This window comes from Bubalus kerabau, chromosome 12 (genome assembly GCF_029407905.1).
Source record: "Bubalus kerabau isolate K-KA32 ecotype Philippines breed swamp buffalo chromosome 12, PCC_UOA_SB_1v2, whole genome shotgun sequence".
NCBI lineage: Eukaryota > Metazoa > Chordata > Mammalia > Artiodactyla > Bovidae > Bubalus > Bubalus kerabau.
Window position 1 is genome coordinate 60,035,009 of NC_073635.1, and position 13,942 is coordinate 60,048,950.

The 13,942-nt window shown below is 35.7% G+C and overlaps 1 long non-coding RNA gene across 1 annotated transcript in view; it reads right to left on the reverse strand.

Moving 5' to 3' along the window:
* Positions 1–361: 361 nt before the first annotated feature.
* The window catches only part of LOC129624611 (uncharacterized), a 47,545-nt gene continuing 33,964 nt past the window's right edge, over positions 362–13,942 (reverse strand). Inside the window, exons 6-7 of the long non-coding RNA XR_008701063.1 lie at positions 3,691–3,763; positions 362–1,301 (exon numbers count right to left, since the gene is read on the reverse strand). This is a non-coding gene — a long non-coding RNA (uncharacterized LOC129624611). The remainder of the gene's footprint in view (positions 1,302–3,690; positions 3,764–13,942) is intronic.

Consider the following 13,942-nt stretch of genomic DNA (forward strand, 5'->3'; position numbering starts at 1 on the left):
CCACTCAGTTTTAAAGTGGTTAAAAATTAAACTCTACCTTTGGCTGGAGGAATGGCAAATCACCTTGCAGCAGCACATATGGAATGGGAGACATTGTTGTGGTTACCTTTGGAAAACAAATCTGCTGTGCATCCCATGTTGGTGAATTTAGGAAGATTGGAATACTAACTAGTTCAAAGAACATCTGTAGCAAAGCATTTATATGTCCTAAGAGCAAAAATAAATACAAATTACCATAATCGACACATACATATAATATGTTGTGGAAGATGAAATGTTTATTTTAAAATGTAATGCTTATTTCTAAGGGAGACTTTAGTTTTTTACTGCTTCTATAAAATGTCCCACAGACTCAGGGCCAATGGCGTCTTCTATTTTGTATCTCACATGTCCACGGCTCACAGGTCTTAGCTGGTTTCTCTGCTCTAGGTCTTATAAGGCCAAAATCAAATTAACCACAGGTCTAGGTTCCCTGCTAGAGATTGAGGAAGGATGCATTTCTTAGCTCATTCAAGTTGTTGACTGAATTCAGTTTTATTTTTTATTTTTTTGGTAGTTATCAGATTGAAGTCCCTGTTGTACTGCCGGCTGTTAGTTCAGACCAGTTCCTTATACTTTCTCTGTGGAGCCCTCCAGCAACAAAGATGAGTCATTGTTGTGCTTTCAATCCCCATAGCTTATTCATGGGCCACCTCTCTTCAAGTCCAGGTGAAGATGTGCTTGTCTTTTAAGGGCTCATGTGATTATAGTGCACCTACCCAAGTAATCCATAATAATCTCACTATTTTAAAGTCTGTAAATGTTAACCCTTTTGCCATGTCACATAGCACATTCTTAGGTTATAAGTGTTAGGGCATGGATATAACTATGGGGATATTCTGTCTATCACAGAAACAACAAAAACACATTTACCTGGTCTAGACAGATGAAGAGGATACTTTAGTGCTACAGAAGTTGAAGATGTGACAGAAGGTGGACTATCTTGAATTTACACAGAGAAGTTTGAACTACATCTGGGTTGACTAGAGTTATAAAATGTCGTTAAAGCAGAAAATAATATGATCTTCTTTGAATTTTTAACAGATAAATTTACTGCAGATGTGGAAGAGTATTTAATTAGAGGAAACTGATTCAAGGTTTAAATATCAGGAAGAAATAATAATGTTATATATTGTGGCTTAATCATAAGCTTGAAAATAGAAAAAGAAAACAATTTCAAGGGGGTAGGAATGAAAATATTTGGTTATAAACTTTTTTTAGTTATGAAAGGATCTCAGTTGACATCCACTTTGTAAGTGTATCTAAAAAAGATGGAAAAATAATACTTTTGATTAAAAGCATTGATAATGATTTTGAGATGTGGTTAGGCTATCCTTAAAGAGATATCATTGAGATAACCAGATTTATTAATAGATCATGAGTTCAAGAAAGATATGAAATATGCAGAGGTATTTATGGTTTTGTATTGCCTTTAGATAATAACAATTATTATATTAGAATATATTTATAATATTATATTTATTCTTATATATTCTTATATTTAGAATACCCATGTCTTCTAGAAGTCTATAAGGACACTTTGGAAAGTGTTTTCCATCTTGTCTTAGTCCATTTATGTTTCTATATAGAAATGCCACAGGCTGGGTAGCTTATAAACAAGAGGAATTATTTTTTTCACAGTTGTAGAGGCCAGAAAATCCAAGATCAAGGTAGTAGCCTGGCAGGGCAAGGGCCTTCTTCCTGGCTCATGCCAGCAGCTTCCCACTGTGTCCTCACAAGGTGGAAGAGGCAAGATAAATCTGTAGGATCTTTTTATTTAATGCACTAGTCCCATTTATGAGGGCTCCACCATCATGAGCTAAGAGCTTCCCAAAGACCTCATCCACCACTAACATCACCTTTGGGGCTTCACTGTATGATTTCATTGTATGAATTTTGAGGAACCATGAATATTCAGACCATAGCACTCCTTTTCACAAATTTCCTCAATGACATATTACATACTTTTCCTTACTAAAACTATTGTTTTATTCTAATTGGCTGGTTTTAATAAATGTTTGAGCAAAAGCATGTCTTCAGGTTTTTATAATTTATCTTTTTAGCATTTAAATCTCCTTCTTAATTCGTAACTATGATTTTAGTTACAAAATCAGTGGTGTCTCTAGAACTTTTATTTTGCAACATAAATGGAACTTGTCTATTGGAATTTACGCAAAAATGGAAATAGCACTGTCAAGTGGGATTAGGCTAGATCTGAAATAAAGTTTATATCTATACATAGGAGAAGGCAATTGCACCCCATTCAAGTACTCTTGCTTGGAAAATCCCATGGACGGAGGAGCCTGTTAGGCTGTAGTCCATGGGGTCGCTAAGAGTCAGACATGACTGAGTGACTTCACTTTCACTTTTCACTTTCATGCATTGGAGAAGGAAATGGCAGCCCACTCCAGTGTTCTTGCCTGGAGAAACCCAGGGACGGGGGAGCCTGGTGGGCTGCAGTCTATGGGGTCGCACAGAGTCGGACACGACTTAAGTGACTTAGCATAGCATAGCATACATAGGAACATACACACACACATTTACCTCATGAGTTTAAAATTGCGAAAAGGTAATAAAAAGAAGTCACACAGTGAAAAGCCAAACAGACTTATGTGGTCAATAGAATTTTGTAGTGGGACATTATTTTAACCTTTTTAGCCTATTCAAACTGTCCTCAGATCAGGGTTATTCTGACATTGATGCTCAATATATAGGTCCTAAGGAAGGCTGTTGCACTTTTATAACTAATACTATTGTTTCCATATCCCATTATTCTGCTTGCCTGTTTCCACATTTGTAGAGCAGTTATTATAGGACTTTGTTAAACTTTTCCACAAGACTTTCTTTTTGAAGAGTATACTGAATAGAAAAATGGTCTATGTTATAAGATCTGATATGTATGTATGTATATATACATATATATAAAAAATACATAAAGACTTGAGCTGTTATTAGACAGTTTTATCTTAGATAAAATGGGTTATTATGGGAATTATTTTTATAGTGCTTGCATTTGATTTCTTTTTATCCTTGTTTAGTTCTGGTGAATTATAGTTTAATTTGGATTTGTTTTCTTGCTGGTTTCTGTTTTTTTTTTTGGAGAATTACTATGTTATAATGTGAAGAATTTCAGAAAGACCACTATGAAGTTTATAAACAACAATAAATAACTTGAATTAATATCCAAATTAAAACAATAATTTAAAATTGGAACTTAACAGGTAAGGTCTCTAATGGCTAAGAAAACAACAACAACAACAATCAGGGTATCATTTACTGACAAACTCATTATTGTTGACTTTGCTATCTGCTAAATGTCTCCAAGTCCTAGGAACACATGAAGCAGACCCTGGCCTTGGTACACACTCAGGTATTTACATGAGGACTACTGTAAAATACTTGTATCAATTAATAATTATTTAAGATAAAATATTATCAATTTTAGACACATTGCCTGCCCACCTATGTTTGATTTTCACATAATGCTATCTAATTTTGATTGCAGACTTGCAATTATTGATCAAATGTTGACTGATTCTATATCCACTTCCAAAATTTTCTTATATTTTATTCTATAATAGTGGGATTCATTTTTGCATTTTTGCTCCCATTTTCTAAATTATAAAATGGTGCCTTATTTCTTCTACTCACTCAGGTAATTCTGCTTCACATTTTCATTCTTTGAATGGACTCCATTTATTTACTGAAGTAGTTTCTTAATCTCCTGCAAAAAAGAGACAGAGACAGACTTGATTTGGACTATATTGAGGTAGTAATGTCACACTTGACATATGACAGTTTATTTGGTTTACAAATGGATACAAACAATAACATCAAAATGCAGGGCAAAAAAATTATTGGCAATATTGGCTATTATTTATACTGAATAACAGTTTTATTTAGATGTTAGGAAGAAATCAATATATTACTTGAAATTCAGTAGAATACATTAAATCTCTTTTTGTTTATTTTGGCAATAAAAGTAAACTGCAGAATAAAGAAAAAAAAGCTCTGCAGTCAAACACTAATCCACTTTCTATCTAAACTTATACATATGCATTTACACAGCCACACAAATCAGTCACATATGTAAGATATCTAATGATTTTCTGTTGCTTAAAATCTAGAATCCTATTTAGTTCACAGAACATTAGAGCTAGGAGAGCCTTAAACATTACATCATCTGAGCCTGTCTTTTCATTGCCAAGGTCACAGAATGAAAATGATTTAAAGTGGAGTCAATTCATCGTCCAAGCTCAGTTTCCATTTTACTTGAACAGTTTGTCCCATCTATATAGGAGACTAAAAAACAATATAATAAAATCACATTTCTAAAATCCTAAGATCATTTTAAGGGATAATGTTTTCTCCCAAGTTCCGGAAACTTGTTATCTGACTTTGATCCTCAACATATTAGAGGCTTTGCTAAAATCTCTTCTGGTACTAAATCATCCAACACAAGCAAGTTTTTCCCTTTAGTGTATGAAGTACCTAGAAAGAGTTCAGAAAATCAAATGCATTTGGTGAAAGTGATACTTATTTAATATTTTTAATACAGACATATATATATATATATATACACACACACACACACACACACACACACACACATATAATATCCACATTTAATTTAGAGGAATATGATTAGAAGAAAAACATCTTTATTCTATCTACACTCCTAGAATGGAAACCACCAGTATAAGTTGCTGAATCATTAAATACTATAGGAAAATAAATGTTGAATGAACTGAGGCTCCACTTAAGAGTACTATACTTAAAACAAGTCTAAGTCCATAAGACTTTTAAATTTGTTTATATTTTGAAGTTAAGAAACTTTGCCAGATGAGCTCTATTTTCAACCACTCTACAAATTATTCCTTAATTTATTAGTTTGTTGAATATTTCTTTAGTGTGTTCTATGTTTGTGACACTTTTATACATTTTTTTTTTTTTGGACAAAACAACTAAACTCTCTCCCGTTGAGAATTCTGTTCCTATGTCTTAGAAACTCAAACTTATAGTCTTTTTAAATTGAGTAAGAGCTAGGTAAATCTGTAAATAAAATATCTTTTTAGTCAATTTACTTATTTTTTTTTTCCAAAAGAGCATTCCATCTGGTGTAGACAGGGTGTTAAATAACTGATTTACAAGTCAATGTATAGTTGACAGGATTCACCGTGAAGCAATCAGAAATGAAGACTCTAGAGCCAGTCGACTTGGGTTCAGACTTGAGGACTGCCAAAGGAAATAAACCCTGACTATTGATTGGAAGGGCTGATGCTGAAGTTTCAGTACTTTGGCCATCTGATGTGAAGAGCCAACTTATTATAAAAGACCCAGATGCTGGGAAAGATTGAAGGTAAAAGGAGAAGAGAGCGGCAGAGAATTAGATGGTTAGATGGCATCACTGACTCAATGGATACGGATTTGAGCAAACTCTGGGAGATAGTGAAAGACAGGTGAACCTGGTGTGCTTCAGCCAGTGTGGTCACAAAGAGTTAGAATGACTTACCAACTGAACAACAACAACAAAATCCAGCTGTGGGAACAGATGATGATGGGCATGAAGAGGCTAAATGACTCACTAACCAGTCCATTCTGAAGGAGATCAGCCCTGGGATTTCTTTGGAAGGAATGATGCTAAAGCTGAAACTCCAGTGCTTTGGCCACCTCATGCGAAGAGTTGACTCATTGTAAAAGACTCTGATGCTGGGAGGGATTCGGGGCAAGAGGAGAAGGGACGACAGAGGATGAGATGGCTGGATGGCATCACTGACTCGATGGACTCGATGGTGAGTCTCAGTGAACTCCGGGAGTCGGTGATGGACAGGGAGGCCTGGCATGCTGTGCTTCATGGGGTTGCAAAGAGTCGGACACGACTGAGCGACTGATCTGATCTGATGGAATCATAAAGTTATCAGACTATTAGACAAATGTAGAATTTTAATTTATAGCTTTTAGAGGAGAACATGCTTTAGGCGGATAAACTGGTCAGGAGTTTGTAATAGCCTAAAATAAAATTTAGGTAACTTTATCTTCTCCTTTTACCTATCAGTGGGCTTCCCTGATAGCTCAGTTGGTAAAGAATCTGCCTGCAATGCAGGAGATCCCGGTTCAATTCCTGGGTTGAAAAGATCCACTGGGGAAGAGATCTTCCCCAGCCTTCTGCTGGAAGGCTACCCACTCCAGAATTCTTGGGCTTCCCTTGTGGCTCAGCTGGTAAAGAATCCGTCTGCAATGCAGGAGACCTGGGTTCAATCCCTGGTTGGGAAGAACCCCTGGAGTAAGGAAAAGGCTACCCACTCCAGTGTTCCTGCCTAGAGAATTCCATGGACTGTAGGCCATGGGATCACAAAGAGTTGGACACAACTGCACATTCAGATTTAAAGATAAAATTTACAAGACTTTAAATAGAAATCTTAAAATAAAAATTTTAATTTGAAAACACAATTTTTGAGCCACTTTTACTAAAACTTTTATGTATAGAGTCACTGAATCTACCCTATGAGGTGTGAATTATTATTATTCCCCACTGGAAAAAGACAAAGTACAGTTTGGAGGCTGTATTAGTCAAGGTTCAGCAGAGAAACAGAACTAATGGAGGATCATCTGTATCTGTCTATCTATCACCTATTTTATTATCATATACCTAGTGACCTATATATCTATCTACCTAAAGAGTTTAAGGAATTAGCATATGTGATTATGGAGGTTGACGAGTCCCAAGATCTTCAGGAGGCTAAAGACCCAGAAGAACAGATGATGTAGTTCCAGTGCGAAAGCCAGTAGGCTTAAAACTCATCAAGAGCCAATGATTCAGTTAAAGTTCACAGGCAAGAAAAAAAATATTGTTTTCACTCGAAGCCAGTGAAGCAGAAGAAATTCTCTCTTGATGTTTTTGTTCTGTTTAGGCTTTCAACTGTTTGGACTTCAACTTCAAACAGAAAATGCTTTGCTCCAAAACATATACATTTAACAGAATAATATTTGTAAAATGAATTTCTCTCTCTCTTTTTATACTGCAACATCTCCTTTGCTTTGACTGACATTTTGGGTTCACAGATGTAAAACAGTTGTTTAACAATATTGAAAACTTTTGGAAAATTAGGGATTCAGTAATAGCTACTAGAAATAATAGTTTCTGCTGTACAAAAATATTTACAAAAATTTTTACTAGTTCTACTGAAGCTCTTTTTTTCTTAAATTTTTTAAATATAAATTGATTTATTTTAATTGGAGGTTAATTATTTTACAATATTGCACTGGTCTTGCCACACATCAACATGAATCTACCATGGGTGTACACGTGTTCCCCATCCTGAACCCCCCTCCCACCTCCCTCCCCACACCATCCCTCTGGGTCATCCCAGTGCACCAGCCCCAAGCATCCTGTATTCTACATCAAACCTGGACTGGCGATTCATTTCTTATATGATATTATACATGTTTCAATGCCATTCTCCCAAATCATCCCACCCTCTCCCTCTCCCACAGAGTCCAAAAAACTGTTCTATACATCTGTGTCTCTTTTGCTGTCTCGCATACAGGGTTGTCATTACCATCTTCCTAAATTTCATATATAGGCATTAGTATACTGTATTGGTGTTTTTCTTTCTGGCTTACTTCACTCTGTACAATAGGCTCCAGTTTCATCCACCTCATTAGAACTGATTCAAATACATTCTTTTTAATAGCTGAGTAATATTCCATTGTGTATATGTACCACAGCTTTATGATCCATTCTTCTTCTGATGGACATCTAGGTTGCTTCCATGTCCTGGCTGTTGCAAACAGTGCTTCGATGAACACTGGGGTACACATGTCTCTTTCAATTCTGGTTTCCTTGGTGTGTATGCCCAGCAGTGGGATTGCTGGGTCATATGGCAGTTCTATTTCCAGTTTTTTAAGGAATAGCCACAGTGTTCACCATAGTGGCTGTACTAGTTTGCATTCCCACCAACAGTGTAAGAGGGTTCCCTTTTCTCCACACCCTCTCCAGCATTTATTGCTTGTAGACTTTTGGATAGCAGCCATTCTGACTGGTGTGAAATGGTGCCTCATTTTGGTTTTGATTTGCATTTCTCTGATAATGAGTGATGTTGAGCATCTTTTCATGTGTTTGTTAGCCATCTGTGTGTCTTCTTTGGAGAAATGTCTGTTTAGTTCTTGGCCCATTTTTTGATTGGGTCATTTATTTTTCTGGAATTGAGCTGCAGGAGTTGCTTGTATATTTTTGAGATTAATTCTTTGTCAGTTGCTTCATTTGCTATTATTTTCTCCCATTCTGAAGGCTGTCTTTTCACCTTGCTTATAGTTTCCTTTGTAGTGCAGAAGCTTTTAATTTTAATTAGGTCCCATTTGTTTAATTTTGCTTGCATTTCCAATATTGTGGGAGGTGGGTCATAGAGGATCCTGCTGTGATTTATGTCAGAGAGTGTTTTGCCTATGTTCTCCTCTAGGAGTTTTATAGTTTCTGGTCTTACGTTTAGATCTTTAATCCATTTTGAGTTTATTTTTGTGTATGGTGTCAGAAAGTGTTCTAATATCATTCTTTTACAAGTGTTTGATCAGTTTTCCCAGCACCACTTATTCAAGAGATTGTCTTTTCTCCATTGTATATTCTTGCCTCCTTTGTCAAAGATAAGGTGTCCATAGCTGCATGGATTTATCTCTGAGCTTTCTATTTTGTTCCATTGATCTATATTTCTGTCTTTGTGCCAGTACCATACTGTCTTGATGACTGTGGCTTTGTAGGAGAGTCTGAAGTCAGGCAGGTTGATTCCTCCAGTTCCATTCTTCTTTCTCAAAATTGCTTTGGCTATTCAAGGTTTTTTTTAGGCATAAGGAAAGAAAATTTTACTTTGATACCTTAAGCTACATAAGATTTGGGATATGATATAATCACAACAGAATTACTATAAGAAAAAAAAACCAGGCCAAATTTTTGATTTGGACCTGAAGGTGTCTGTCATGGGCACGCATCTGAGAGAATCAGGGCCATGACAATATTAGCACATTTATTGAGCACTTCCTTCTCCAGGGATCATCCTGACCCAGGGATCGAACCCACATCTCCTATATTGGCAGACAGTTTCTTTACCCCTGAGCCACCAGGGAATCTCCTGAATCTCCTAAAGCTAGCTACCTACATATGTGTGTGTGTTCAGTCACTCAGTCATGTTCAACTCTTTGCAACCCCATGGAGTAGGGCCCACCAGGCTCCTCTGTCCATGGGATTTTCCAGGCAAGAAAGAAGTGTGTTGCCTTTTCCTTTCTCCAGGGGATCTTCCCAACCAAGGGAATGAAACTGCATCTCTTGCAGCTCCTGCATTGGCAGGCAAATTCTTTACCACAGTGCCACCTGGGATACCAGCTACACACACACTCTGTACATTGACTCATTTTACCTTTATTTTGGAAATACAGAAATGGAAGCAAGATGAGTTTGTAATTTCTTCATACCAAAGTCACTGAGATAATAAATGTTGGAAACTGGATTAAAATACCATTTCCAATGTATATATGTTGCAGTGGTTGCCTTTTAATAGGAATGTGAGGACCGGTCATAGATAGAACATTGGCTAGGTTGAAGATGATACTATCTTCTTTGTATTTCTTTTCCCAGTCCCTACTTCCTGTTTTTATCCTGTTTTCCCAATTCACTCTGGGTAGATCAGCAACTAAAAAAATAGTGTAGGGACAGCATCTTCAGGGTTCTGTTTTCACAGTAACTAGAATTGTGAAAGTTACCATTCTAGTGAATACTTTGGTAGAAATCAGATGAAAAGAAATGAAAAACAGAAGTTCTGAAGATATGGATTTCTCCAGTGAACATAAACTGTGACAGGAAATAACAGGACATTCCCATTCTCTATATTGTCAATATCTAAATGGGAAGGAGTGTTTAAAACCAAGGCCAGTCATTGTCAGATCTTCAATGTGGCAAACTGCCAGTACTTTTAGGATCTTAAAGTTCAGACATTTAACAACCTGCTCTCCATTTAGGTAATTTAGTTCTTGTGAAAGGAAGATTGGCAGGAAGGAAAGAAAGTAAAGCACTCTGTTTATCTGAAGAAAAATAGATCCTGGGCACTAAGTGCACAATCTTCTATCATGTTATCCTGACAAGACACTTTTCTTTACACATGGAAAGAATCATTTACAAGACAAAGGGTAATTGAGATATTGACCTTAACCATTCCTGGATCTTAGAAACCTGTCCACTTGCTATGTAGAGCCCATGACAGCTGTACCTACCTTATTATTCTTTCAAAAAGAAGTCCTCTCTGATTGTCAAAGATGGAGTGTCTACACAATATGAAAATCACAAATACATACTTAAGATAAATTCTGAACTAGTGATAACAGGCATTTAACACCTTTAGTAAGTGTTAGAAATAAAGTAAAAGCAACATGGAGTTGCTGCTTGTGAAGAAGTTACTTAAATCATTATCAATTGATCACTTACAAATCCTTTTGCTCGTGTTTTTGATCATAAGAAATCAAGTGCAATTCTAGTCTTATGTTCTTAAGAATAAGTTAAACATCGTGGGCCACTATAAAACCATATAACATTTCATTTTCAACCTTGAGTTGAGGAAGAAACAATCTACAGTATTTAAAATGGCTCTCTTCATTGTTAAGTATCCATTAAGTTAGAAGGAAAGAAAATATATGTATTTATTCTTAAAATATTAGACAGCATGTCCATTGCTAAAAGAGACATGTATTTAAGTGTGATATAATAGCTTGAAAGTTTTCTTTAAAAAAAATCAGAAGAGAAAGCTTTTTATAGCAAAGACGGAAATCAGAGACCTCAATTTTTTGTGCAATATTTTTAAAAGATTAAATGATGTATGCATGTGCATGCTTGGGTGGGACTGGAAAAAATGGCTAATATCTATGTGGCTGTGGTTAATATAAATACAATGGCAATGGAAAACCATTGCTTGGGATTTTATATCATGTGCTAAGAACTTGAATGAAATTTTGCATAGTTTTTTTCATTACATCCTCACAGAAGACCTTTGGTGTACTGTGTATTAACTGATTTTTATTAATGAGAGAAAAGGAGACTGAATGATTAAATGTATTTTTACACATCACAGTTCACTGAAATTCAGAACAAGAGTTTCTCACTTTAAAGCCTGTATTTTTTCTCTAGATCATGTATTGTTATCTGTATCATGTATCTTTCATATCACTGCTTCAGTCATATCCTACACCATTGTTTAGAGAGTGCAAATCTTTGAAATGATATGCTAAAAAAATGAAATTGTACTTTAATCTCACCATTTTTCCTATTGTAAATTGGAAGTAATTATCCCCAACCTGTCAACATTATGTATCTTTATACAGCAATTATTATAATAGTATGAAAAATTACAAGCATTTTACAGATTCTAAGAAGATGGGAAGTGAAAGATGTTGTCATACTTAAATTATTTGTCTTCCCATGTTGTCATATTTGGAACTGTTTCTATTCTTTAAAATAATTATATAAATGATGTCTGACCTGTGTTCCTGCTAAGATTAATAAAAGTCTTCTTTGGGTAAGATATTTCCCACAACACAATAATAATAACAAATAAGGAAATAAAGGAGAAGATGGTTTTCTGGTATTATCAGCACTTTAAATATTTTATTTGGAATATACATCTTTAACTTGGGCTTCCCAGGTGGTTCAGTGTTAAGGGAACTGCCTACAATGCAGGAGAAGAAGGTTCAATCCCTGAGTCGGGAAGATCCCCTGGAAAAGGAAATGGCAACCCACTCCAGTATTCTTGCCTGGGAAATCCCATGGACAGAGGAGCCTGGAGGGCTACAGTCCATGGAGTTGCAAAAGAATCAGACATGACTTAATGACCAAACACAACACTTGTCTTTAATTTACACTCCTACATGCCATAATGAAGCTAAAGATGATGAATTTTTCTGCCTTTTCATTGTTTATTCCATAGCTTCTATTTTTGTTCCTATTGTTTTATTATTCATTTAGCTGTTACTTGCTTGCTTAGACTAGCCACTATTGGTTGACATTTAAGAAACAATATTTCATACATCATTGGTGAAAAGATAATGTGGAACAAGCTTTGTCAGTTTGGGAATTTGGCAGTATGTACCAAAAGCTCAAATTATTTGCCAGGAGATATAATCTCCATGGGGACAGAGACTTTGGCAGTATCTGCAAGGGAACTGAGATGGATACCAGCCACTACACATTTGGCCCTCCGCATCAGTGGGTCACACTTCTGAAGCTCTATCAAACCATGGGTTGAATTTATTTTTTAAAATTCCAGAAAGCTAGCAAAAAGCAAAACTTGAATTTGCTGCATACTGGTAACCATTTCCATAGCATTTTTATTGCATTGGCAACTATTTTTATAGCATTAACAATGTATTAAGCGTTATAAGTAATCTGCCTGCCTGCTAAGTTGCTTCAGTCACATCTGACTCTTTGCAACCCTATGTACTATAGTCCACCACGCTCCTCTGTCCATGGGATTCTCCAGGCAAGAATACTGGAGTGGGTTGCCATGCCTTCCTCCAGGGGATCTTCCTGACTCAGAGGTAGAACTCACATCTCTTATGTATTCTGCATTGGCGGGGGGTGTGGGGGGGAGGGGTTAACACTAACGCCACCTGGGCTAATCTAGAGATGACAAAATACATGGAAAGAGAACAAAGGTTATACTCACTATTTTATATAAGGGACTTGAACATGCATGGATTTTGGTATCTGAGAAGGTCCTAGAATCAATCCACCTCATGGCTTTGAGGGATGACTGTACACACATGCACTAAATAAATGTTCTTTGAATAAATGAGTTTGAATATCCCAAGTTCTAATAATCCCAATAGTAGAAATGCATTTTTAAGAAATAAAACTGCCTTGCATAAATTATGTGTAAAAGACTGCTAAATTTGGCCTTTCCAAAACTGAGAATGGAAACAACATATATATTTCAGAATATCATACTATTGATTAATTTTCTTCATACAATGGGGATAGTATTTACTGAAAACAGTGATATTGAGAAACACAGGGAAATGATCATGCTAGAAGAAAGAGCAGTTTTCAAATATTATACCTAATATGAGTTTAAAGTGGTAAAAATACTCTATTTTATATTGCTAATATAAAGTCAATGTCTACTGAGCATTAAATAGTACTCTGAGGTTAATTTCATCCTCACAACCGATTAACTAATTTAATTTTATAAAACTTCAAGCTTATGAGGTCACTATTACTAATAAAGTTTAATTAATTATTTTAAATCTCACACCAGCCCTATGAGGTCAGAACTATTTGATTCCCCTGGAGGCTGAATAGGTGAAAGCTTAATTACCTTGCTTTAAAATGCACATTAAAGGCTGGCAGAGACAGGGTTTGAACCCAAGGAATCAAGCTCCAGATTCATTCATCTTAAACCTTCTGCTCTATGCTGAAATTATATGTGTTATAATCTATTTGGGTTTCACCTTGTATGTTGAACTACAGTAATATTTATTTTTAATGAACTTCCATTACTTTCATAATAGGAAAACCAGAGCAATATTTTTAGAGAGTTCTAGATAAATGTTTGCTTAAATAAATAGGAGGTGAAAAAGAAAAAAAAAAAGGTTTAAGGTAATATAAAGAGACCTTTGGTTTCAAAGGTGAATAGTTTGCAAAACAGATTACAACTGTTGAGGAATCACCATGGTTAGTAACATTTTTATAATCTGAGGTTAACAGTGGTATAGTATCTGGGGGTATTATGTCAAGGAACAGAAGTGAGAGGAAGCACTGCTATTTTAATGAGCTTTTTATTCTTGTGGCTAATGTTTCAAGCTGCAGCTGACACGTTGCGTTCTCTCCTCTCCATGTCTAATAAATGCCAACCAACATATGAACAGGAAT